The sequence below is a fragment of the Puma concolor genome, chromosome A1 (assembly GCF_028749965.1).
Source record: "Puma concolor isolate L17-30 chromosome A1, mPumCon1.1.hap2, whole genome shotgun sequence".
In the NCBI taxonomy this organism is placed as follows: Eukaryota; Metazoa; Chordata; class Mammalia; order Carnivora; family Felidae; genus Puma; species Puma concolor.
This window is the reverse complement of record NC_141667.1, coordinates 24,144,975-24,171,611: the sequence shown is the minus strand read 5'-3', so window position 1 is coordinate 24,171,611 and position 26,637 is coordinate 24,144,975. Positions and strand designations below refer to the sequence as shown.

The window sequence follows — 26,637 nt, the reverse complement described above, 5'->3', positions numbered from 1 at the left end:
TTACTCTCTTTCCTGATTCTCATGTCTGTGTACTTCAAAAAGAGTTTACCTTAGTTGTTATAAAATACAGTGTGATTGAGCACAAGTGTAACAGGGACACTATTTCTACAATCACCTGAATTTATTGGGGAATATGCAAAAGGCTGTCTTCAGTCACATCCTGATCAGGAGTGAAGTTTTGCATGCCATTACCCTCCAAACACACCCCTAAAGATTTCGAAATGTTTTACCCACAGTTCAGAGTCTTAGGACCATCCAGGACTGTTAAATAAGTACATAAATAGGCCATTGTGAAGTGGAGATATGAATGACATTTCAAGAATACTGAATGTTCAAGAAATTTTACACTTTATCCACTAAATGTTAACAGTGCTAATGGAAACAAAAATTCTATAGCATTAATATGTCCATATATTAAAAATGTAAGTCTTACATTACATTTAACTCTCACATTTGTTTGCAATTTTTTGAAATTATCTAGGGTGAGGCATTTAAGCAAAAGGCATTCTATTATTTTTTTGAAAGGTTTTCCATTAAATGAGTATGAGATGAAGTATTGTAGACTGTAAATATTTATAATTAGGATACTCAGCAAGAAATGATCTATAATAAATTCTCTTTCCTTTTCTTTCCCTTTCCTTGCTCCATTTCTTCCATCCTTCCTTTCTTCCTACCTTCCTTTTTAGCTTTCTTCCTCCCTTCCTCTACTATCCCATTTCTTTTTCCTTAACTTTCTCCTCCTTCTCTCCCTTTCTCCTTCTTCCTTTTCTCTCATTCTTTTCTCCCTCCCTCTATCTCCCCCCTTCCTTTTTTCCTTTCTCCCTTTCTCCCCATTTCTTTTTCTATCATCTGTCCGTCTGTAATCACTATCTATCTACTACACGAGCTGTAATTGTGATTTAAAATGTAGCCTTTAAAAATGAGATAAACTAGCACAAAGAAAAAAATAGTTCCCTAAGTTATTGTGTAACTGTACTGCTTTACCCCTAGACATAGACTTTCAGGTCTTATGAAAAATATGAAAACTCAAATTTACATCATTTATTGATGAATGATCACAGTGTTGTTCTGTCTTCAAAAGAAAAAAAATGCACTATATTGTACACCTGGAGCTACTATTACACTGTATGTTAACTGGAATTTAAATAAAAACTTAAATGAAAATAAAAAACAAAAAAGTACATCCATATCATAAAAAATATTTAAATAGTATTTTAATTAATCTCAGAATAAATAATAAACCTGGTATTCACTATGAAATATGTCAATCCATCAGTAAGTTTCATGTCATACATTTTATTTTAATAAAGGTATAAAAAATACCTTGATGTAAGAGCTATTTGTTGGGGTTTCTGGGTGGCTCGGTCAGTTAAGTGTCTGAATCTTGATTTTAGCTCAGGTTATGATCTCAAGATCATAACCTGTGAGATTGAGCCCCTCATTAGGCTCCACACTGACCATGGAGCCTGTTTGAGATTCTCTCTCTCCCTCTGCCCCTCCTCCACTCTTTTTTGCTCACTCTCTTAAAAAAAAAGATGTTTAATAATTTATTATTATTATTTATAATTTAGAGAGAGTGTGTGAGTGGATGAGAGGGGCAGAGAGAGAGAGAGAGAGAGAGAGAGAGAGAGAGAATCCCAAGCAGGCTCCATGCTCAATGCAGAGCCCAATGTGGGGCTTCATCCCACGACCCTTGGATCATGACCTGAGCCCAGAAGGATTGTAATAACAAATAATACTCTAGGAGAAGACTCCAAATGAAGAGGATATTAAAAAGACTAGGCTGAATTGCTCTAAGAAGATGAAGGAAAAAAGGTGATAAAATAGAAGCATATTAAGTAAAGAATAGAATAAGAAAGATATGCAGAAATTCAAGGTCAGTGGATAAAACCAAAGTGCCTGAAAGATGAAAGCAGAGGACTTCTCTTTTGGAATAAATTGTCAAGAAATAGTTTTAGCATTTTCTGTCTGCCCCATTCCGAACTGGAAAACTAAATTGACATTCCCATGCCTCCATTCCCCAATATTTATATAATAGAATGTTAGATATTAAAAGGACTATCAAGAACCTAAATTAGACTAGAATCTAACAGCTTCAAAGAAAGAAAGAAAGAAAGAGAAGGAAAGAGAAGAAAATAAAAAGTAAAAGAAAACCACTCCTGTGACAAATCAGGAACTTTCTGTATCCCTGTCTAAAAAGGAAAGTATATTGTAGACAACCACACATTTTTCCATTGCCCACCATAGCAAAAGATAGTTTTCTATTAAGTGTTTTGTTTTAATTCTAATATAGTTAACGTGCAGTGCTATATTAGTTCCAGGTGCACAAGATAGTGATTTAACAATTCTGTACATTACTCAGTGCTCATCCTGATAAGTGTATTCTTAATCCTCGCCATTTCACACCCCCCCCACCACCACCCATTTACCCTGGTAACCATCCTTTTGTTCTCTATAGACGAGTCTGGTTTTGGTTTATTTTTTCCTTGTTCATTTGTTTTGTTTCTTAAATTTCACATATGAGTGAAATCAAATGGTATTACTCTTTCTCTGACTTATTTTGCTTTGCATTATACTCTCTAGCTCCATCCATGTTGTAGCAAATGGTATGAATTTATTTTTTAAGGCTGAATAATATTCTATTATATATCTATATCTATATCTATATATCTATATATATGTATATATATATTACATCATATTGTATTAGCTGTGGCTAATATATATATATATATATATATATATATATATATATATATATATTACACATTCTTTATCCATTCATCAATGGATGCATGGGCTGCTTCCATAATTTGACTATGGTAAATACTACTGCAATAAACATAAGGGTGAATATAATCCTTTTGAATTTGTATTTTCATATTTTTGGATAAATCCCCAATAGTGTGGTTACTAAATTGTATGTAAATTCTATTTTGATTTTTTGAAGAGCCTCCACACTATTTTCCAAAGTGACTGAACCAATTTGCATTTTCACCAAAAGTCCATGAGGGTTCTTTATCCTCCACATCCTCACTAACATTTGTTTTGTATGTTTTTGATTTTAGCCATTCATACAGGTGTGAGGTGATATCTTATTGAAGTTTTGATTTGCATTTACTTAATGCTGAGTGATGAGCGTCTTTTCATGTGCTTATTGGCCATTTTATGTCCTCTTTGGAGAGATGTCTGTTCATCTCTCATGCCTTCTGCCCATTTTTTAGATTATTTGTTTTGTGTGTGTGTGTTGAGTTGTATCAGTTATTTATATATTTTAGATACTAATCCTTTATTGGATATGGCATTTGTAAATATCTTCTCCCATTCAGTAGGTTTTCTTTTAGTTTTGCTGATTTTTTCCTTTGATTTTTATTTTGATGTAGTCCCAAAAGTTTGTTTTTGCTTTTATTTCTCTTGGCTTAGGAGATATATCTAGAAAAATGTTGTTATGGTTGATGTCATAGCAATTACCAATTGTGATCTTCTAGGATTTTTATGGTTTCTGGTCTCACATTTGAGTTCTTAATCCATTTTGAGTTTGTTTTTGTTTATGGTATAAGAAAGAGTTCTAGTTTCATTCTTTTGCACATAGCTGTCTAGTTTACCCAACACAATTTGTTGAAGAGACTCTCTTTTCCCATTGCATATTCTTCCCTATTTTGTCAAAGATTAATAGACCACACAGTTTTGGGGTTTTTTTTCTGTGCTATCTATCCTGTTTCATTAATCTCTGTGTCTATATTTGTGCCAGTACCATACTGTTTTGATTACTATAGCTTTTTATTGTAACTTGAAACCTGAAATTGTGATAGCTCTAGTTTTGTTTTTTCTTTTCAAGATTGTTTTGGCTATTCAGGGTCTTTGGTGCTTCTATGCAAATTTTAGGATGGCTTGTTCTAGTTCTGTGAAGAATGCTATTGGTATTTTGATAGAGATTGCATTAAATCTATAGATTGCTTTGGGTAGTATGAGCATTTTAACAATATTTGTTCTTCCAATCCAGGAGCATGGAGTATCTTTCCATTTTTTTGTGTTGTCTTCAATTTCTTTCATCAACTTTTATAGTTTTCAGAGAACAGGTCTTTCACCTCCTTGGTTAAGTTTATTCCTAGGTATTTTATTGTTTTTGGTGCAGTTATAAATGAGATTGTTTTCTTAATTTTTCTTTCTGTTGCTTCATTATTGGTTTATAGAAATTCAATAGATTTCTTTACATTGATTTTATACCCTGCTGCCTTACTGAATTCATTTTATTAGTTCTAGTAGTTTTTTGGTGGAGTCTTTAGGGTTTTCTATATATAGTATCATGTCATCTGCAAATAGTGAAAGTTTTACTTCTTCCTTACCAATTTGGATGCCTTTTATTTCTTTCTGTTTTCTGATTGCTGTGGCTAATATTTCCAGTACTATGTTGAATACAAGTGGTGAAAGCAGACATTCTTGTCTTGTTCCTGATCTTAGTGAGAAAAGTTTCAATTTTTCACCAGTTAATATGATATTAGCTGTGGGCTTTTTATATAAGGCCTTTATTATGTTGAGGTATGTTTCCTGTAAACCTACTTTGTTAAGGATTTTCATCATGAATGGATGTTGTACTTTGTTACATGCTTCTTCTGAGTCTATTGAAATTATCATATGGTTTTAATCCTTTCTCTTATTGATGTGATGCATCATATTGATTAATTTGTGAATACTGAACCATGCTTGCATCTCTGGAATAAATCCCCCTTGATTGTGAATGATCTTTTTAAAATGTATTGTTGGATTGAGTTTGCTCATTTTTTTAAGAATTTTGCATCTATGGACATCAGAGTTATTGGCCCATTGTTGTGTGTGTGTGTGTGTGTGTGTGTGTGTGTGTGTGTGTCTGTGTCTGTGTGTGTCTGTGTGTCTGTGTGTCTATCTATCTTTATTAGATTTTGGTATCAGGGTAATACTAGCCTTATAGAACAAATTTGGAAGTTTTCTTTCCTCTTCTATTTTTTGGAATAATTTGAAAGGAATAGGTATTAACTTTTCTTTAAATGTTTGGTGGAATTCACCTGTGAAGCCATCTGGTCTTGGAGTTTTGTTTGTTGGGAGGTTGTTGATTACTGATTCAATTTCACCTCTGTTAATTGGTCTGTTCAATTTTTCTATTTCTTCCTCATTTAGTTTTAGGAGGTTATATGTTTCTAGGAATGTATCCATTTCTTCTTGGTAGTCCAATTTGTTAGCATGTAATTTTTAATAATATTCTCTTACAATTCTTTTAATTGCAGTGACATCATTTATGATTTCTCCTCATTCATTTCCGTTATGTTTGTTCTCTCTCTCCCTCTCTCTTTTTATTTTGATGAGTCTGACTAAAGGTTTATTGATTTTGTTGATGTTTTCAAAGAATCAGCTCCTGTTTTCATTGATCATTTCTGTTGTGTTTTTTGTTTGTTTTTAGTTTCTATTTTATTTATTTCTGTTCCAATTTTTATTATCTCCTTCCTTCCACTGGAATATCCTTCCTTCTACTGTTTGATTAAGATTTTTCTTGCTTTGAAGTAGGTCTGTAGTGCTATAAACTTCCCTCTTAAAACAGCTTTTGCTGCATCCTGAATATTTTAGACTGTTGTGTTTTTATTTTCATGTGTCTCTGTGTATTTTTTTATTTCTGCTTTGATTTCTTGGTTGACCCATTCATTTTTTACTAGCATGTTATTTAACCTCCATGTATTTATGCTATTTCTGGAGTTTTTCTTCTGGTTAATTTCTAGTTTCATAGTATTGTAGTTCAGAAAAGATGCATGGTATGACTTTGATCTTTTTAAATTGGTTAAAACTTATTTTGTGGCCTAATATGTGGTCTGTTCTTAAGAATCTCCTATGTAGACTTGAAAAAAATGCATATTATGCTGTTTTAATATAGAATATTTTGAATATATCTATTAAATCTGTCTGGTTCAACGTGTCATTTATTTTATTTTTTTTTTCAACGTTTATTTATTTTTGGGACAGAGAGAGACAGAGCATGAACGGGGGAGGGGCAGAGAGAGAGGGAGACACAGAATCGGAAACAGGCTCCAGGCTCTGAGCCATCAGCCCAGAGCCTGACGTGGGGCTCGAACTCACGGACCGCGAGATCGTGACCTGGTTGAAGTCGGACGCTTAACCGACTGCGCCACCCAGGTGCCCCCAACGTGTCATTTAAAGACACTGTTTCTTTGTTGATTTTCTGTTTGGATGATATATCCATTGAGGTAAGTTGGGTGTTAAAATCCTAAGCTATTATGGCATTGCTATTGATTACTTCCTTTATGATTGTTATTAACTGCTTTAAGTATTTGGGTGTTCTCATATTGCTGAATAAATATTTACAACGATTTTATCTTCTTGTTGGATTTTTCCCCTATTATTATATAGTGTCCTTCTTTATCTCTTGTTATCATCTTTGTTTTAAAGTATTTTGTGCCTTATAAGTATTGCTATCCTGGCTTTCTTTTCACATCCATTTCCATGGTAAATATTCTCTATTCCTTCACTTTCAATCTGTATGCTTCTTTAGGTCTGAAATGAGTCTTTTGTAGGCAGCATATAGATGGGTCATGTTTTTTAATCAATTCCTTCACCTTATGTCTTTTGATTGGAACATTTTTTTCCATTTACATCCATAGTAATTGTTGATAGGTATGTATTTATTGCCATTTTTAAAATCTGGTTTGTGGTGATTTTTGAAGTTTTTCTCTGTTTTTTTCTCTTGTTCTCTTCTCTCATGATTAGTTGGCTTTGCTTAGTGATTTAATTGGATTCCTTTCTCAAATTATATTTGCATATCTATTACTGATTTCTGAATTATGGTTACCATTCTGTTTGTATATAACATCTTTTTCACATAGCAGTCTATATTAAGTTGATGGTTGCTTAAGTTTTTACTCCTCTCATCCCCAAGTTTTAGGTATACTATATATCCTTAATTTTGTGGGTCACTTGACTGATTTTTACAGATATACTTATGTTTACTGCTTTTGTGCTTCCTACTTTCCTTACTCTTAGTCTTTCCTTTCCACTCAAAAAGTCCCCTAAAAAAGGAAGTTTTGATAGTAATTATCATTTTATCCACTTTGCATTTGTGTGCTTTTAAGGAAAACAATTCATCCTGTAGTATGATATCATTGAACCATTTGGAGCTACATCTAGACATGATGAAGAGGACTGAACACCAACCAAAGATGTTATACTAGAGGTTAAATAGAGTAATTAACTTTTGATTCTATCTATTTGAGGAGGAATTGATACATATTTTATGTGAGCATGAATATTTTAAAAATATATTTGTAAAATAAGTTCTTGGATAGCCAAAGAGCTTGTAATATGGGATAGTTGTTCGTCTATCCATATTCCATATCCCCCCTTTCCATTTCCCTACTAAAAACTGAACCCATTTACCCCAAATATCCAATGCTTTCTATGAAGCTTATATAACTCAGTAGAGACTTAATAGGCTGAATTTAGCCTAAATCAGTCACAATATGTATCTTCCTACTTGTCAGTGATTGGTTGGAATACAGACATGGGATTTATTCAGAATTACAATTGAGAAATCTGCTGAGGACTTCTGAGAAAGTTCTTTCTTGCTCTTCTGGAAAGAACCTAAGAATAGGAGTTAGCCTGTAACAGTGATTGCTACTGACAGTCACCTTATAACCCTGGGGGCAACCAGTCTTAGCATGAAGCCAACCCTGAGGACAAGAGTCAAAAGGCAGATAAAATTAATGACTCTGATGACCTCATTAAGTCATGTATTCAATAAGTTTAGAAATCTGCTATAACTTCCAGTACTGAGACAATAAATGTTCTCATTATTTTAGGAAGTTTATACAAGACTTCCATTAATTAAGCCCAAAACACCCTAAATAATGTAATCATGTTCCCCATTTATTCCCATCAGGAAAGCTAGAGGGTGCTTGTAAAGAGATTCTACCTAGAACAATTTTCCAGTAGTATCCACAGTTATGCCACACATCAAGCTCTCTGTGGTCCATTATTCCAGAAAAACAGGTGGTTTTACTTTATTCTATTCTCTTTGCTGATGATCCCCAATGAACAGGATTGTATGTACATGTCTAAATCCATTTCGAAACTATTCAAATACTTAGCCATGTGACTTTAGGTTTCCTTGGAGAGCAAAACATTACACTGGGAATTTATTTCATTGACTGGACAACTTATGAGAGAATTTCTCATTTATTTTGGTTTTGTCAATAGGGAGGGCAGTGTACTCAGCAAAAAAGAACCAAAACAATATAACATTTTCACTTGGTTGATAATAGTAATGTTTTTAAATATTTCCTCTAAAACATTATACGTAATGAATAACTGGAATTCAACCCTATGTGTGAACTTTACCTTTCCCTAATTTTTCACTTGGGTTTTATAATTGGCTTTTGCTATTGTAAGCAATGCCTCTGTGATTATTTTACACAAAATAAGTATTATTTAATAAAAATATTATTCAAATGACTATTTTGAGCAACATGCTTATGTAGTTCAGGTTTAGTATTGGGTATTCATTAAGGAATTTGTCTTCTGTCCTCATGGAGACTACACAATAGTGAGAAGAGAAACATGAAATGAAATCTCACAATGACATATTTTTGTGATAAAAAACAGTATTTAACAAGAGAACAAAAGCTGGAGAGTAAATGTATTTTGCATTAAGAAGAAAAACTCATTTCTGATGAACTAATGCTTATACTGAAGTTTGACTGAATTGTAGAGGAGACTGGGCCTTTGAGGGAGAAGATACATCTTCCATGAATGTCTAAATGTGGAAAAGAGCTTTCTGTACTAGTGAAACTGAAAGAAAACTATTGTTCTTAGAAGAAGCAAGAAAACACACAAGATGAAGAAGTAAGGAGGAACTGGAATGTGCAAAATCTTGGATTATATAATGAATGTAATGGTGTGCCGGTTAGAGTTTGGCTAGGAATATAATAACCATTTAACCTACTGAAAAATATTTGATATAAAGAATTAGAGTTTTACACAATATTATTCTTAGTCACCAAAATATACTGTGACTCAATGTAATTTGTTTAATAAATTCATAAGTAATAGACTGGCTGGAATATGTAGAAGGAGAATGTACCCAGAAGGGCATCGAGGTTTCTGATGTATGTAATTGGATTGGAAAGATGAAGGGATAGTTTTAATAAAGAAATCAAGTGTTTAATTTAGAAAAAAAAACTGAAATAAGGTATAATAGAGAATGAAATAAATAATCATATGTAGTGATACAATTACTTGTTCAGATTACCAGACAATTTCAAGCTAAGATAAATGCAATAAACTAATAATAATTGAATTTTCTATGTATTCCTTTATAACAGAGGTCATCAAACATTTTCTGTAAATGGCCAGACAGTAAATATTTTAGGCTTTGGGGCCATGTGGTCTCTATCACAACTGGCAGAAATCTGCCATTGTAGAATGAAAATAGGCATAATTCATAGGTAAATGTATGAGGTGAAACTCCACAGATTAATTAAACTTTTATTATAAAGTATTTTCTGTTACTCAATTTCAATAAATTAGAAAACATAATAAATAATTTCCTTGAAAATTAATAATCTTGATTTATTGATTGATATACAACCAGGAAGCTTGAATAAATAAATCATCATAGCAAAGAAATAAAATATCTACTATCAAAAGTAACACCACGAAATTAATTTATGAAATCATATCACCATGATAATAAAGCCAGACAGATACCACAAGAAAAAAAAAAGCCTATAGACCAATATACCTGATTAATATAGATTAAAAAAAAAATCTCTCAATAAAATACTAGCAAATTGAATTCAACAGCACACTAAAAGTATCTTACATAATGACCAAATGGAATTTATTCTCGGGATGAAAAGATTGTTCAATGTAAACAAATCAGTCAATGATCAGTCAACACATTAACAGAACAAGAGAAAATATTATCATCTCAATAGATAGAGAAAAAAGATTTGCATATTTTCCAACATTCATCCATAATAACTCTCAATAAAGTAAGTATAAAAGAAACTTGTCTCAACACAATAAAGGTTATATATGAGAAGCCCATAGCTAAAATCATAACCAATGGAGGAAAACAGAAGTCTTTACTCTAAGATCTGGTACTGGGCAAGGATGCACATTCTTGACTATTCCATTCAACATAGTACTGAGATTTTAGCCAGAGAAAATAAATAAGAAAAAGAAAGAAAAAACATTTAAATAAGAAAGAAAAAAGTAAATCATATCTGTTTTCAGATGATTATATCTGCTTTCAGATGATATAATCACATACATAGAAAAATTTAAAGATTAAAAAAAAAACAGTACTAATGAACGAATTCAGTAAAGTTGCAGGTACAAAATCAACATACAAAAGTTTGTTGTATTTCCTGTAGTTAATAAGACTGTATTGCATTATTGAAGCATTGAGCCCATTGATGTTTAGAGTAAGTACTGAAAGATATGAATTTATTGCCATTATGATGCTTGTAGAGTTGGAGTTTCTGGTGGTGTTCTCTGGTCCTTTCTAATCTTTGTTGCTTTTGGTATTTCTTTACATATGCATATAATAATAATGCACACACACACACACACACACACACATATATATATTCATCTTTTCTCCCCTCAGAGAGAGTCCCCCTTAAAATTTCTTGCAGGGCTGGTTTAGTGGTCACAAGCTCCTTTAATTTTTGTTTGTCTGGGAAACTGTTTATCTCTCCTTCTATTTTGAATGACAGCTTTGCTGAATAAAGAATTCTTGGCTGCATATTTTTCTAATTAAGCACATTGAATATATCCTGCCATTCCTTTCTGGCCTGCCAAGTTTCTGTGGATAGGTCTGCTGCAAACCTGATCTGTCTTCCCTTGTAGTTTAGGGACTTTTTTTCCATTGATGCTTTAATGATTCCCTCCTTGCCTGAGTATTTTGTGAATTTGACTATGTTATGCCTTTTTGATGGTCGGTGTTTGTTGACTCTAATGGGGGTTCTCTGTGCTTCCTGGATTTTGATGTCTGTGTCTTTCCCCAAGTTAGAAAACTTTTCCACTATGATTTTCTCACATAACCCTTCTACCCCTATTTCTCTCTCTTCCTCTTCTGGGACCCCTATGATTCTGATGTTGTTCCTTTTTAATGACCTGATTTCTCTAATTCCTAAGTCGTGCTCTTTTGCCTTAATCTCCCTCTTTTTTTCTGCTTCGTTATTCTGTATAAGTTTGTCCTCTATATTGCTGATTCTCTGTTCTGCCTCATCCGTCCTTGCCACTGCTGCATCCATCCGTGATTGCAGCTCAGTTATAACGTTTCTAATTTCATTATGACTATTTTTTACTTCTTTTATCTCTGCAGAAAGAGATTCTAATCTATTTTCAACTCCAGCTAGTATTCTTATTATCATGATTCTAAATTCTGGTTCAGACATCTTGCTTGTATCTCTGTTGGTTAAATGCCTGACTGTCATTTCTTTGTGCTTTTTTTTTTTTTTTTTTTTTTTTTTTTTTTGCTTGTATCTATGTTGGTTAAATCCCTGGCTGTCATCTCTTCGTGCTCTTTTTTGGAGGGTGAATTCCTTCATTTTGTCATTTTGAAGGGATAAAAGGAATTAATGAGGTAGAAAAATTAAAATTAAAAAAAATGTTTTAAATATTAAAATTAAAAAATTAAACACACACACACACACACACACACAAACTAATAAATTATGCTAGATCCTAGGTGTGTTTTTTTCTGGGTGTTGAAAGTGGTTTGACATATTAGAGAAAAAAAAAGGGGGGGAAGAAAAGGAAATCGTTTGGGAATTTGAAAAAATGAATACACTGAAGCAGACTAAAATGAGATGATGGGGCTAAAATAGAATTTGAAAAAAAATACACAAAATTAAAGAATATAGTAGAAAAAAATAAATAAAAATAGTTTTAATAAAAATTAAAAATAAAAGTGATTTTTTTCTTGCTGTATTCAAGAAAAAGAAATGAAAAAGAGAAAAAAATCATTTGAAAAGTTGAAAAAGTGAATGAACTTTAGTAGACTAAAATAAAATGATGGAAGTAAAATAGAATTTGAAAAAATTTACATAAAAGCAAAAAAATAGTAAAAAAAATTAAACAAAAATATTTTTTATAGAAATGGAATGTAAAAAATGAAGTTTTTCTCTTTCTGCATTCAAGAAAAAGAAAAGAATCAAACGAGAAAAAAGAAAAAGAAATAAGAAAAAAAGGTAATCGCTTGAACATTTGAAAAGGTGAATACACTGAAGTAGACTAAAATAAAATGATGGAAGTAAGATAGAATTTTTAAAAAAATTACACAAAAGTAAAGAATATACTAAAAACTAAAAATATTTTTAATAAAAATTGAAAATAAAAATGATTTTTTTTCTCTTTCTGTATTCAAGAAAAAGAAAAGTAGTGTAAAAGAGAAAAAAAGAAAGGAAAAAGAAAGAAAATTGAATAGATGGACCAGCTAATAGATTGAAATAGGACTGAAATTACTTCGTTTTCCTCTATAAGTCATACTATGTAGGTCTTTATAGTCCATAAACTAAGTAGGCAGTGAGACTGTGTTCTTGAAGAGTGAGGTTGGCCCAGTTGGGCAGGGCTCAGTGTAACGGCTCTGTTCTCCACTAGATGGCACTGCTAGCCTACTGGGGTGGATTGTAGCGGAGCTTGTAGGTGCCTATGCGCATGCGTGGGGGCAGCGAAAATGGCATCACACAGCTACCCAGTCTGCAGTATCAGAACTCTGTTCTCCCTGATCAGCAATTGCACACCCGTCCTCTGTCTTCAGCTTTCATCCACCTCCCACTTTCCCACTGTCCATGACCAAGCCCCAGGCAGTACCTCTCTCCCGAGTTTTGTCACAGATGCGGCTGCCTCCCCCGGCCCCTTACCTCTGAAGGACCGCAGGCTTGACCCTCTCCACCCCTCTGCGGGAGAGTCTCACCAAGCAATGGCGTATGAGCAATGGCTGAATATCAGCTGCACCCAGGAATGCTTGCTGGACCCCGCTGCTGCCAGTGCCCTGAGACTACGGCCAGGTGCCAGCCTGCCCCAGAAAAAGTTTGAGAGATACTGTAGCAGCACCTTTGAGGGATTTTGGAAAATTACAACACACATCTGACACCAGGCTTCACTCTTAACGACCTTGTTCCAGCAACAGCGAATGTTGTCATTTTCAGGGGTCTGCTGGGACCAGGTGGCTTCAACAGTCTCTACCAAATGTCCTTCCAGCAGTGGAACCGCTTTTCCCCATGTGGCCCGAGAACCTCCCGGACCCCACTCTTTTCCTGGGGATTCGCCCTTCCCACCAGAGGACCGCCAGTTATCAAGCTGCGGAGTTGCAGACTTTGCACTCCCCCTGTTTACAGTCTTAGTGGAATTTAAACCCTTTCCTTTCTCCTTTCTCCTTTCTTTTTAGTTTAGTACCTGCGGCTGCTTCCAATTTAAAACGTTCTCTCCAGCTGCTTTTGGGGAGGGGTGCTTTTCCCGCATCTGCCCCCCCCCCAGTCTCCATCCTCTCTTCTCCTGAAAAAGTGGCTCCCAGCCCACTGCTGGCTTCTCTCTCCCCAAGTTCACCTCTCCGCACCACATACCTGCTGAATTCTGTGGTTCAGGTTGTGCACATTGTTGTGTTAATCCTCCAATCAGTTTTCTAGGTGTGTAGGATGGTTTCGTGTTGGTCTGGCTATATTTCATGGGCCAGACTGTATTGCATTATTAAAAGAGTACACCTTAAAAGTTCTCATCACAAGAAAAAACATTTGTAAATACGTATTGTGATAGAAGTTAACTACACTTATTGTAGTGATCATTTTACAATGTATAAATATCAAATTGTTGCCTTGTATATTGGAAACTAATATAATGATATATGTAAATTATACCTCTATTTAAATAAAAGAAAAAACCCAAATGAGTCACATTTCTTTTCACAAAACTGAACTCTCTGAAAAAGAAATTAAGAGAGCAGTCCCATTCACAATAACAACAAAAATAAAATACTAAGGAATAAATATAACCAAAGAAGTGAGGACTTGTACATTAAAAATTACAAAATATAGGGGCGCCTGGGTGGCGCAGTTGGTTAGGCTTCTGACTTCAGCCAGGTCACAATCTTGCAGTCCGTGAGTTCAAGCCCTGTGTCAGGCTCTGGGCTGATGGCTCGGAGCCTGGAGCCTGTTTCCGATTCTGTGTCTCCCTCTGTCTCTGCCCCTCCCCCGTTCATGCTCTGTCTCTCTCTGTCCCAAAAATAAATAAAAAAACGTTGAAAAAAAATTAAAAAAAATAAAAAATTACAAAATATTGATGAAATAAATTATATACAGACAAATGGAAAGGCATTCAGTTTTCATGGATTAGAAGAATTAATAAAGTGATCACTACCCAAAGAGATCTACAGATTCCATTCAATCCCTATTAAAATCTCAATGGCATTCTTCAAATAAATAGAAAAAAAATCTAAAATTCATATGGATCCATAAATGGCTTTGAATAGCCAAATCAGTCTTGAGCAAGAAGAATAAAGCTGGAGGGATCACACTTCTTGATTTGAAAATATATTATAAAGCTTCAGTAATCAAAACAAGTATAGTACTGCCCTAAAAACAAACGCATAGACCAGTGAAAAGAACAGAGAGCCCAAAAATGAATTCACAATTCTAAGGTAAACTGCTCTTAACAAAGGTGCCAAGAACACACAGTAGGGACAGGAAATTTCTTTCATAAATGGTGTTGATAAAACTGAATATCAACATGAAAAAGAATGAAATTGGATACTTAGCTTACACCATGTACAAAAATCAACTCAAAATGGATTAAAGTCTTAAATGTAGATCTGAATCTATATTATTACTTTAATAAAACATAAGTAAAAAGTGTCCTGACATCAGTCCTGGCAATGCATTTTGAATATGACATCGAAATCACAGGAAACAAAAGCAAACAAGTGGGACTTTGTCAAACTAAACAGCTTCTGCACAGCAAATAATCAACAAAGTGAGACAGCAACCTAAGTATGGAAAAAAGTATTTGCAAATCATATATCTGGTAAGAAGTTAATACCCAAAATACATAAGGGACTCATATAACTCAACAGCAAAGTAGTAATAACAAGAATTCAATTTAAAAATGGACAAAGGCCCTCAATACAAATTTCTCAAAGTCATCAACATGTCCAAAAGGGGCATAAAAGGGTGTTCAACATCACTAATCTTCAAGAAATTCAAATTAAAACCACAATCAGGCACGCCTGGGTGGCTCAGTCGGTCGAGCATCTGATTCTTGATTTTGGCTCAGGTCATGATCTCACAGTGGGTTCTGCTGTCAGTGTAAAGCCGGCTTGGGTTTCTCTTTCCCTCTCTTCCTGCCCCCCCTCTTCCCCATTCTCTCTCTCTCAAAATAAACAAATACACTTAAGAAGAAAACTACAATGAGATATCACCTCGTACCTATTACAGTGAAAAAAATGTCAAGAGATAAAAAGTGTTGACAAGGCTATGGAGAAAAGGGAACCCTTGCACACTATTGGTAGGAATGTACTTTTATGTGACGATTGTGGAAAAGAGTGTGGGGGTTCTGCAAAAATATTAAAAATAGAGGTATCTTATGATCCAACAATCCCACTTTTGAATATATATCCAAAGAAATGAAATCAGTGCCTTAAAGAGATATCTTCACTCTTCTGTTCATTGCAGTATTATTCATAATAGCCAAGATATGCAAGCAACCTAAATGTCCATCAACAGTTGAATGAATAAATAAAATGTGGTTTTTATAATGTGAGTATATAATGGAATATCATTCGGCTTTACAAAAGAAGGGGACTCTGCCATTTGTGACAACATGGATGAACCTGGAGGACATTATGCTAAGTGAAATAAGCCAGACGCAGGACACAGAAAGGTGATCTACCTTATGTATGGAATCTAAAATAGCCAAAATCATGGAAGCAGAGACTAGAATGCTAGTTTCCGGGGGTAGATCTGGATAAGGAAGCAGGGAGCTGTTGACCAAAGAGTACACAATTTCAGTTATGCAAGATGAACAATTTTTGGAGATCTAATGTAGAGCAGAGTGACTATAGTTAACAATACTTATTGGGTACTTGAAATTTGCTGACAGAATAAATCTTGTGTTCTTACCATGTGCACACTCACACACACACACACACACACACACACAAGCAAATGGTAACTGTGTGAGGAGGTAGATCTGTTCATTAGCTTGATTATGGTGATTATTCTCCAATGTTTACATATATCAAAACATCACGTTATGTGCATTTAAATATATATAATTTTATTTGTCAATTATGCCTCAATAAATGAGCTGGGAAAAATAAGACCAAACACACACACACACACACACACACACACACACAGGTAAAGATATTTGTATAGTTAATTTTCCTATAAACTTTAAAGTAATTTTAGTGATATTTAACTCACCCCTACCATGGAATAAGACATAAAACTTTTTGATTAATTTTGCAAAATAAAAATAGAGCAGAGTGAAAATATTATGGTTAAAGCCTAATCCTATATAATATATAACTGATATATCTGTATATACCATACTATATGGTACTGTAGCAATGTATTGAGAGCATGGTATATTATAACAATGTAGGATTTACCTCGAGATTGAAAAGTTAGCTCAATACCTGGAATGCCATCAGTACATCTCATTATATCCATTAAATAATATATCAGTACCTGTTTCTCATGTGCAAACAAATTTCTTGGTAGCATTTAAAAATAATTTATAATAAAATGTCTAAGCAAAATGGTAATTGCAATCAAAATCATTTATCAAATTTTAATAGCAAGCACCACTTTAGGTAAGGGAACTTTAAAGTCTTCACCAAGGAAAATTAGGATAAAGACAGAGAAGAATGACATCCACATTATCATGCAGTATTCTAAGTTTTGTCGCAATTAATAAGGTACATTGAAATAGTTTTTATAAATATAAAAAAATGAAGAGAGAGAATATATATCATTTTGAAGACATGATTTTTATGCCTAAAAAACTAAGAGACTCAAATAAATTCTTAGCAAATATAATAATGGGAAAAAAAGAAAATGTAATAATGGATATAGAGCGATCGAACAGATGCAAAAAATAATTTATTACTTGGTCTCTCCTATTAGAAGTAGTAACAGAATTTTAAAAAATCCATTAACACAGTGGAAAAGCTGTAAGATACTTTGGAATAAACTTAGAGGAAAAGTACCTAACTTTTATGAATAAACCAATACAGTTTTATTGAAGGATATAAAACAAGACCAAAGCAAAAAGAAGGAACATACGATATTGTTTGATGGAAACATACATGTTTATAAAGATGTTGATATTTCCATAATTATATTAAAACTTCAACGTGATTCTAATTTGAAATCACTTTTTAGAGTTATGCTATAACCTTAAGCCAATGCAAAAGTTTTTCTTTGCTTATTTTGTGTTTTGTTTGTAAACTGGGAACCGTTTATTGTGTGTGATAAGAAGCTTATGTACAAAAAATACAAGAGGAGTGGGGGGGAACTTTCCAGTCCACCATGTGTGGTGAGGGGCTGGAAAGTGAGCCTGATAGAGAGTCAGGAGAAGTTTTTTGAAATTGACTCAACTTTTACAATGTGTCTCATGGCAACTAGCCTCTGGGACACATGGGCAAACCAGCAGACAAGATTGACTGTAAAAGCCAAGAATTTTTCCTGCAGTGGACTCTGACCACATTTGGCAGGGACATAGCATATCTCCTGTGACCTATATCCAAGCCCTGCTTTCTCTGTGATCTTGTACAGGTCCTCCAGTTCCTTGTCTGAGACCAGGAGGTTGGTGGTGGGTCATATTGCCTAACTGCTCACAAAATTATTTTAAAAGAATGGTTGGGAATTTTCTAGATTTTAACATGGAATATAGCTTAAAATAACTAAGAGACCCCAGAAAGCTATAGACAAAGTGTCCAGTCATAACAAGGACAAATGACACATTCAGAAAAATGGAAACTGAGAGAATTTTTTGCCAGTGGAACTGTATTAAAAGAAATACTAAATGGTGTTTTTCAGGCTGAGGAGAAACACCACCCACTGGAACTCCCATGTAAAGGGAGGAATGAGAAAAATAGAAGTTTTAATTATTTAAATAAACACGAAAAAGAATCCAGCATTTTTTCCTGCTCTTAATTTAGATGAAAACAGCTGACTATGTTAAGCCAAAACAATTCAAAACAATTACAGTGTACTATATGATATAACTCTCCCTAGGCAACAAACAAATAATAAATAATAAGAGTATAAGTCAATGAAATAAAAATATTCAATATGAATATAATTAACAGAGACAAATTTTTTTGCTTGTGAAAAACAATTAACAAGATTGGTAGAATTTTAACATGAGGAAGACAAAGGGAGAGAAAGAGTGTGGCTGCATGAGTGTGAGAACACCATCACTAAGGAGTAAAAAGATTTATTACTACAATCCTGTTTATTTTTAGAAGGAAGCCCAGAGTGGGCTGATGCACTAGAATCCAGAGGAGTGTAGTTTGAGAAAAGTCAAGCAGGGAGATTTCCGGTAAGATATCCGGCAGTGACATACGTGACCCTTAGATTTGGCAATGGAAGGTTTTCTGGGGTCCCAAACTTTTAGGAGAAGAAGACGAGCCATGCCAGATTGTAGTTAAATTAACTGTAGTGTTTGGATGATGGTTTGAAAAAATTTTATATGCAGACAGCTTATTCAAGAAATTTGTGGAGAAGAAGGCAAGAGTACAGTCTAGCAGGAGAGGGATATATACAGTCAATACAAATTGTTTCCTTCTTTCTTCTTTTAATCTTTTTAATTGAAAAATTGAATATGTTTACACATCTGCAAAGAAATTGGCCCACAGGACAATTGAATGTTATTTCCCAGCTCTGTAAAAAAAATACATGGGGATAAATAATATGACATCAGTTGTTTTTATCATCTGAAAACCTTACTGCAAAGGGACAATAATCTTGGTTAAATGTAAAATATAGTGTTATTTTGTTTGCGTTCACCTTCCTTTCAATAATAAGAGCTCTATTAAGGATTTATAATTGTGGCTTATTGAATATAGCATTCACAATGAAACTGACAGCCAATTAGTCAAGGATCTGTTGAATTAAGTAAAACTGCAATTTACATGCTATAAACAAAATGAAAGGGGAAAAAACAGCATTAGTTAAGAGATAAAAAGATTAGAAAATCTTGTAGGCAACTGACCTTTGTTTCAGATGAATGCATTTCTGTACATACAGATACATTTAAGAGTAGTAAATGTATCTTGAATTCAATAGATAAAATGGCCAAAAGTCTATAATTATATTGTTCATTGTGTTAGGCAATTATTGTCAGTTTTGATGCTTCAGCACTGTATCATGCCTTAGGCAAATACTCTCTGTGTTCATGAATATTGGAGAGAGCAAGTCATAAATCTGTAAACTGAACATAAGCATCTTTCAAGCTGTCTGGCCTCTTGCAGTGTTTGCAAAGCTTAACATATATTTTAATCTGTGCTCTGCTGTTTTTATTTGCTGCTTTCCATCTTTCTGTCCATCTTCTTGCCTCCTGTCTTTCCATCGATCCATCATTTTTTCCAATTAAGGGCAAGCTAGATGACAGACATGACAGGCACTCACTGTCCAATGCCACAGATTCTAAGTAGAAGTAATTACTGTGTATAAAGCTGAAGCAGTGCACCAATGCTGCCACCATAGGTCCCCACGACAGTAGCCCACTTGTTTGAGTAATAGGCATACGGATGACATGAAAGGTGGGGAATACTGAACACAGTCTCAGAAATGATCTTTTAAGATTAATCCCTTTTCCTTTTGACCCACTGAAAGTAAAACTTATGTTTCTCCAAACTTATAATTGAAGAAATTATTTCATAATGCATACTGGTATACTCTGAACAATTCAGCCCTGGAGGGAAAGATTTTTGGAAAAATGCTATAGGCTTTATGTGCAGAAATATCCTTGATTTTCTCTTGTTATAGGACTTGTCATTAGAAATAAGGAAACAGTACCTTGCAGCTGAGCTATAATAATGATATCTATTTATTCAGCCATGCGTACAGAGTGAATTGTGTATAAAATGTTGGACAGAGGCACATACATACACATAATTTGTATGTATCACCATATATGATTTATATATATTTAGTAAGCTCAGAAGATATTTTTGGTTTGTGACTCTGTAATAAAAGATGTATCAGTTTTTAAACCAATGTATTAATCCTTGGTCCTTTTAGATGAAAACAGTGAGTTAGGGGTCCTGTTAGAAATGCAAGATTTGTGAGATTCAAAAGAAAAATACATCCAAATTGTGTTTAATAAAATAATGATATCAGAGTAGACTGTAAGCAATCATTTTACTTGTTATAGTGTGGTATAACTTGAGATGTAATTTTTGTAAAGAAGCAGGAGACACCACTCTCTACAAATGATATAAAAGCTGTCCCAATGTCAAAATTGTTGTCTTTAATACAGTTCATCCAATTAAGGGGGGCTGAATTTGCCTTGGGGAGATAACTGTTTCTGTGTTTGGAGTAGAAAATTCACAAGATAGATCTGGTGCCTACTACTACACCAGAAAAAAACATGGCTATTCAAAATTAAGAGAGTCATGTCAGGAGGACCCAAGAGTTAGTTTTAATAGAAACTTATAGGCTGATATAAGATAGTTTGAATTTTTTTTTAAATGACTATACAATTGATTAAATCTCTTTAAGTATAGAAAATGAGTTCATAAAGACATTCATGAAAAGAAAAAAGTAGCATATGAAAATGACAAAAATCATTAGCGTTCACTAAAGCATCAACTCATTACTCTGAAAATAGATTAATGGTAAAGAAATACACATTTTACTATCTTTCTGGTAGGAACTTCATTTTAGGATCATTGCATAACTTCGAAAGTCACTTTTCTTAAAAATGAAATCTAGCTCATAAAGAAGAAATTATCAAATTTAAGTAACTTTCTTTTGCAATTTATATTGAAATACATGATTTAATCAACAGTCATGATGGCTGATACCATTGTGCTAAGGTAGAATGTTAGTGGGAAGTATTATAATAAAGGAGTTAGGTCTCTACTGGAAAGCATTACAATCTTAGCATCAGAGAGAGGTTAGTTACTATAAAGGAAATAGCCTTAGCTTCAAGTTTCCTTATTTGCATTTGCCACTTCCAAGCTCTGAGAGACCAGAGCAATGTGTGAAGTTCGCAGTAACTAGTTAGGGTTTTGTTTTGTTTTGTTTTGTTTTGTTTTCTTTTTTAATTTTAATTGTGTGTGTGTGTGTGTGTGTGTGTGTATGATTTCCTTATTATTTTTTTCTTTCAAAAATTTTTTAATGTTTATTTTTGAGAAAGACACAGTCTGAGCAGAGGAGGGGCAGAGAGAGAGGGAGACACAGAATTCAGAGCAAGCTCCATCCAGGTTCTGAGCTGTCAGCACAGAGCCCAATGCAGGGCTCAAACTCATAAACCACAAGATCATGACCTGAGCGGAAGTCAGATGCTTAACGGACTGAGCCACCCAGGTGCCCCATTTCCTTATTATTTCTAACTAAATACTTATACTAGTAATTTTTTTTGGTAATTTTAAATTTTTTAATGTGTTTGTTTGTTACACAGGAGACTTCCAGTTGTAAGAGCTCCAGGCTTCAGGTAATTTGGACTCATTCGTTATTAGAATCACTAGATTTGAGACAAACATTACGTGTTTCCCCATGTTATGCAATGCAACCATCCAAAACTACTCCAAAATTCTTGCCAACAGTTTTGAAACTTAATGTATTCAAACCTTTATATCTATTGTTCAGAAACATTCAGAAAATATGAAGAAGGAAAAAGTTAAACTATCCCATAAGGAAACAATTCATAAAATTCAAAATATGGAGTATACTATAAAATAATTTAATACATTTTTAAAAACTATTAGTGGATAGAATAACAAAAAATCAGAATGTTGGATTGCATGCTTTTTATCCTGAAGTAACAAGAAATATTTTTTATAAGGAATAGTGTAAGTTGATTATGGATTATTATATAATATTCATAAATCATAAAATGTATGATATGAAAATATGATTGTATTTATGTAAGAAATATTTTTATTATTATTTTTGAAATTCATGCTAATTTTAAAATTGTTCGGTTTAAAGAACAAATATTTGGGGATAGCTTTGAAACATGTGGAAAAACATGTTTTGTTAAAGCTTGTTAATGAATTCCTAAGAGTAACTGACCTTTCTGCTGAATAGTTGAAAATATTGAAAATTTGTGAATATTTGGAAATTTTATAATTCAAAAATATTTAAAGCTTTTCTCACAAGCTTTCTATCTACTTACACCATCACTGAGTGGTATTTATTTCTGGCATGCCAGGATGGGTAAGCATATTAACAAATATAGGCAAAAAGGGAAAAATACAGATAAATTGGACCACATCAAAATTAAAAGCATTTGTGCATCAGAGGATACTATCAGGGTGAAATGTAATCGACAGAGTGGAAGAAAATATTGGCAAATTATATATCCTATAAGGGCTAGATATCCATGATATATAAACATCTTCTACATCTCAACAATAAACATACAGGAAACCCAATCAAAGTATAAAGGACTTGAGTGGACATTTCTCCAGGGAGATTATAGAAGTAGCCCCTGAGCACATGAGAACATGTTAGACATCACTAGCCTTGGGTGAAATTTGGATCAAGACTATGATGGCATGCCACTTCACGCCCAAAACAAAACGAAATAAACAAAACAAAACAAACAAAACAAAATACCAGGTGTAGGTAAAGATATGGAGAGGTTGGAATCCTTGTGCATTACTGATGGGAACATAAAATTTTGCAGTGGCTCTGGAGGAAAGTACGTGTGTTCCTCAGAAGTTGCACATGTAATTACCTTGGGATACAGCATTTCCACTTCTGGGTATATACCCATAAGAGGTGGAGTGAGGACTTGAAAAGATGCTGGTATGGCCATGTTCGTGGCAGTATTTATCACAGCAGCCAAGGAGTAGAAGCAACCCAGGCGTGCATCCAAGACTAAGAGGATAAAATGCAGCCTACACATACTTTAGACTATTGCTCAGACCTGAAAGAGAAGGGAATCCTGGCATATGCTACAGTTTAGATGCACCTTGCAGATGTTACACTGGATGAAGTAGGCCAGTCTCAGAAGGATAAGTATTGTATGATTCCACTTGTGTGGAAGTGCCTAGGATGGTGAGTTTCATAGAGACAGACAGACAGATGGTGGGATAGTAGTTACCAGGGGCTGCAGGGAGGGGAAAATGAGGAGTTGGTATTTAATGGGTACAGAATTTCGGTTGAGGAGGATGGAGAGGTTCTGGGAAAGGATGGTGGTGATGGTTACGCTGAAGTGTGGGTGTGCTTGAGGTACAGCTTGATGCTGGAAATGATGAGAATTGTGGATTTTCCATTGTGTGTATTTTGTCACAACAGACAAAAAAAGAAAACAATTTAACAAAATAAATTCGAAAAAAATCAGAAATACACCACGTACATATAAAAATACTATGCTTACAAAACCACATTAGCTTTATATTTATGGGCTCATATTTATCATTTCACAGGAATTTTTGGTGGTAAGTGTGGATTGCTCCTTTTCACACTCATTAATAAATAGCATAGACTCCTTTGGGGACCTCTCTGAATTTTCACATGTCCAATATCACATCAGAAACAAAGGCCCACCACTAAAAGAAAAAATCTAAAAAGAAAAAAAATATATATCATCTGTTATATATGCACTTATATCAATAGTCAGCAAACTTTTTCTTTAAAATGCAAAAATAAGTATTTTAGACTTTGCAGGCCATACATAATTTGTTGCAACTATATAAATCTTCTGTTGTAATACAAAAGCAATCATAAACAATACATCAATGAATAGGCATAGCTGACTCCATTAAAACTTGATTTATAGAAACAGTCATTGCCCGGCCCTAGATAATTTGCTGGCCATAATCTTTACCATGTGGTATATTTGATTTTTAAGAGATTCAGCTTTCCTTTCGGCACTCAGCTGAAGCTAATAGCTGGACTAAATGTAACCTAGGTAGGCCTATGAAGTGCACTGGGGTGGAGTCCTCAGTAGCTGCAGCAGTCATGATTAGTGTTGGCAATCACTCCAGGCCTTTTCCTCTTTCATTCTGATCTTTAAAAAAAAAAAATAACATTTATTTATTCTTGAGAGACATAGTGCGAATAGAGGAGGGGCAGAGAGAGACAGCGACAGGATCTGAAGCAGGCTCCAGGCTCTGAGCTGTCAGCACAGAGCCGGATGTGGGGCTCAAACCCGCAAATCGTGAGATCATGACCTGAGTGGAAGTCGGAGACTCAACTGACTGAGCCACCCAGGCGTCCCTCAGTATCTTATCTTTAAATTAAGTATTGTCAGGGTGCCTGGCTCGCTCTGTCAGAAGAGTGAGCAACTCTTGATTTTGGGGTCGTGAGTTTGAGCCCCATGTTGGGTGGAGAGCTTAGTTAAATAAATAAAACTTAAATTAAGCATTGTCATGTGACTTGCTTTGGCCAGTAAAATGTGACCAGAAGTATTATATGAATTTCCAGTTGGAGAATTTTGAAATCTAGGTGCGACCTGCCATTTAGTCTTCTCCTGACTCTAATGATTGTGGAAATACATGTTAAGATTGAGTCTCTATCATCTTAGATATCTGAGTGACAATCATAAACAGAAAGTCCCTGCAGTACCACAATAGAGATGTTTAATTGGCAAGGAATAAATTTTGTTTGTGTTAAACCAATGAGATTTTGTGATTTTAAATTATCACAACATAATTTTATCTATCATGTGTGATATTACACTATTAGATTAATAATTATATAATTTAAAAATTTTTATCAATCATAAATCGTGGTTTGCCAATATCTGAAGCACTGATTGAAGGGGTGACCTATTGAAGGGTATCGAGGTTTGCATCGACATAGTTATGCATTGACATAACTATGCATAATATTGCATCGACAATGTTAGTGATGAAACATTTTGGAAATGCACTAAGTCCTCATGAAGCAGACCATAAGCAGTATTGGCACAGGCTTTCTTAGCTCACACAGCCCAAACTTGATTTTTATCTGGAGCACCATAAATCTATATCAATGTAACTCCTGTAATTGCTACTTCCATGTCAACCATCGACTATGAAAATTAGGAATTGCAAAGCATATTTTATAATGCTGATTTTAATACCGAGGCATGTAAAAACAACATGATTTTCTTACATGTATGTAAAAAAATTAAAGATGAGTCAAAGTCACTTTCCTTCCCTTTGCCTATTGAGAAAGCTCATCTTGATTTTAAAACATAGTCCTTTTTATTATAGCTCTATTTAATTTTAACTTTATTCTGATAGAAAGGACCCAAACTAATGAATAATCTATACATATGACATGAATTCTAAAATAAAATAAAATAGAATAAAGACAAAAAATAAATTGTATTGTGCATATTGCTAATTCAGGTTACCCATTTCATCGTAACACATACTTGACTTTCTAATATTTAACTTATAACCCTTTATCATTAACCTTGAAAAAAATAAAATCCAAACCTACCATTGAATATCCACAGCATGTCAGTTGGGTCTCTGAATTTTATGAATCTGATCATTCTGTGAAACACAGCATTCATCATTTTAGTCTATGTATGAAAAATGCTGAGAGTATTTCATTACGTATTCCTTGACACAGGTGTAGACAAATGATGATGACAAGCTGTGAACCCAAAAACTGTATTTAACGGTCTATTAGAATAGGTTGAACATTGACAGTGAAAACATTTATTGATAAAATTTCTAACTCATGCTGCGCAGGGAATGGATGACAGAGGGAACCGACTCCTGACTATCAGCGCGCACCAGGGAAAACACAAGCAATGAATGTGTTCGCAACCTCTGTCACCTCCTATTTGCTTTACATTTACCATTGGTTTTAATAAATAGGAGCCGGGTTCCAACAAATCTCTGCAGGGTTCTTCAACTTCTGTCTGCTCTGCACTTCTGCAGCTAACACATCTGCTTGAACACATCAGCTATGAGAAGTGCACATTTTGAGTCTTCCCAGGATCTGCAACTTGGGCAAGGGAAGCAGTAACATAGAGACCCTCCACAGTTTTAAGACATTTTTCAAATCCCATTTTAGGGCAATTTGTCCCCGAGAGCAGCGTATGCAGTCTTTAGAAAAGCCTTGAACATCTGCTTGAGACACCGATGTTTCACAGACTTCAAAGGCAACAGATGTGACAATGCACAGGGATTCATTGAGCCTTAGGTTAGACTGGGGAGATCAATGACCCTGGGCTTTAACTTAAGCAACTATATTATCTGAGTTAGTTTTTTTCTCCACAAAATATCTGTTTAGTAATTTTTATAGTGCTTATTATGGTTAATTTTGGCTTTCAGTTTACAGCCTCTTCTCATTTCCAGAATTACTGAGGTCAACACCTATTTTTCCCCAAACCCCCTTAAGTGAGATTGTTTTATACATTTGTACTAAGTTCGATCGGTCACATACTGCATGCCATTGCAGGATTCTC

General features: G+C 34.2%; 1 long non-coding RNA gene across 1 annotated transcript in view; it reads left to right on the top strand.

Annotated features, from left to right (window-relative positions):
* LOC147584047 (uncharacterized) overlaps nucleotides 1-26,056 on the top strand; it is a 32,779-nt gene extending 6,723 nt beyond the window's left edge. Inside the window, exons 2-3 of the long non-coding RNA XR_015255123.1 lie at nucleotides 21,679-21,711; nucleotides 25,916-26,056. This is a non-coding gene — a long non-coding RNA (uncharacterized LOC147584047). The remainder of the gene's footprint in view (nucleotides 1-21,678; nucleotides 21,712-25,915) is intronic.
* Nucleotides 26,057-26,637: the final 581 nt, after the last annotated feature.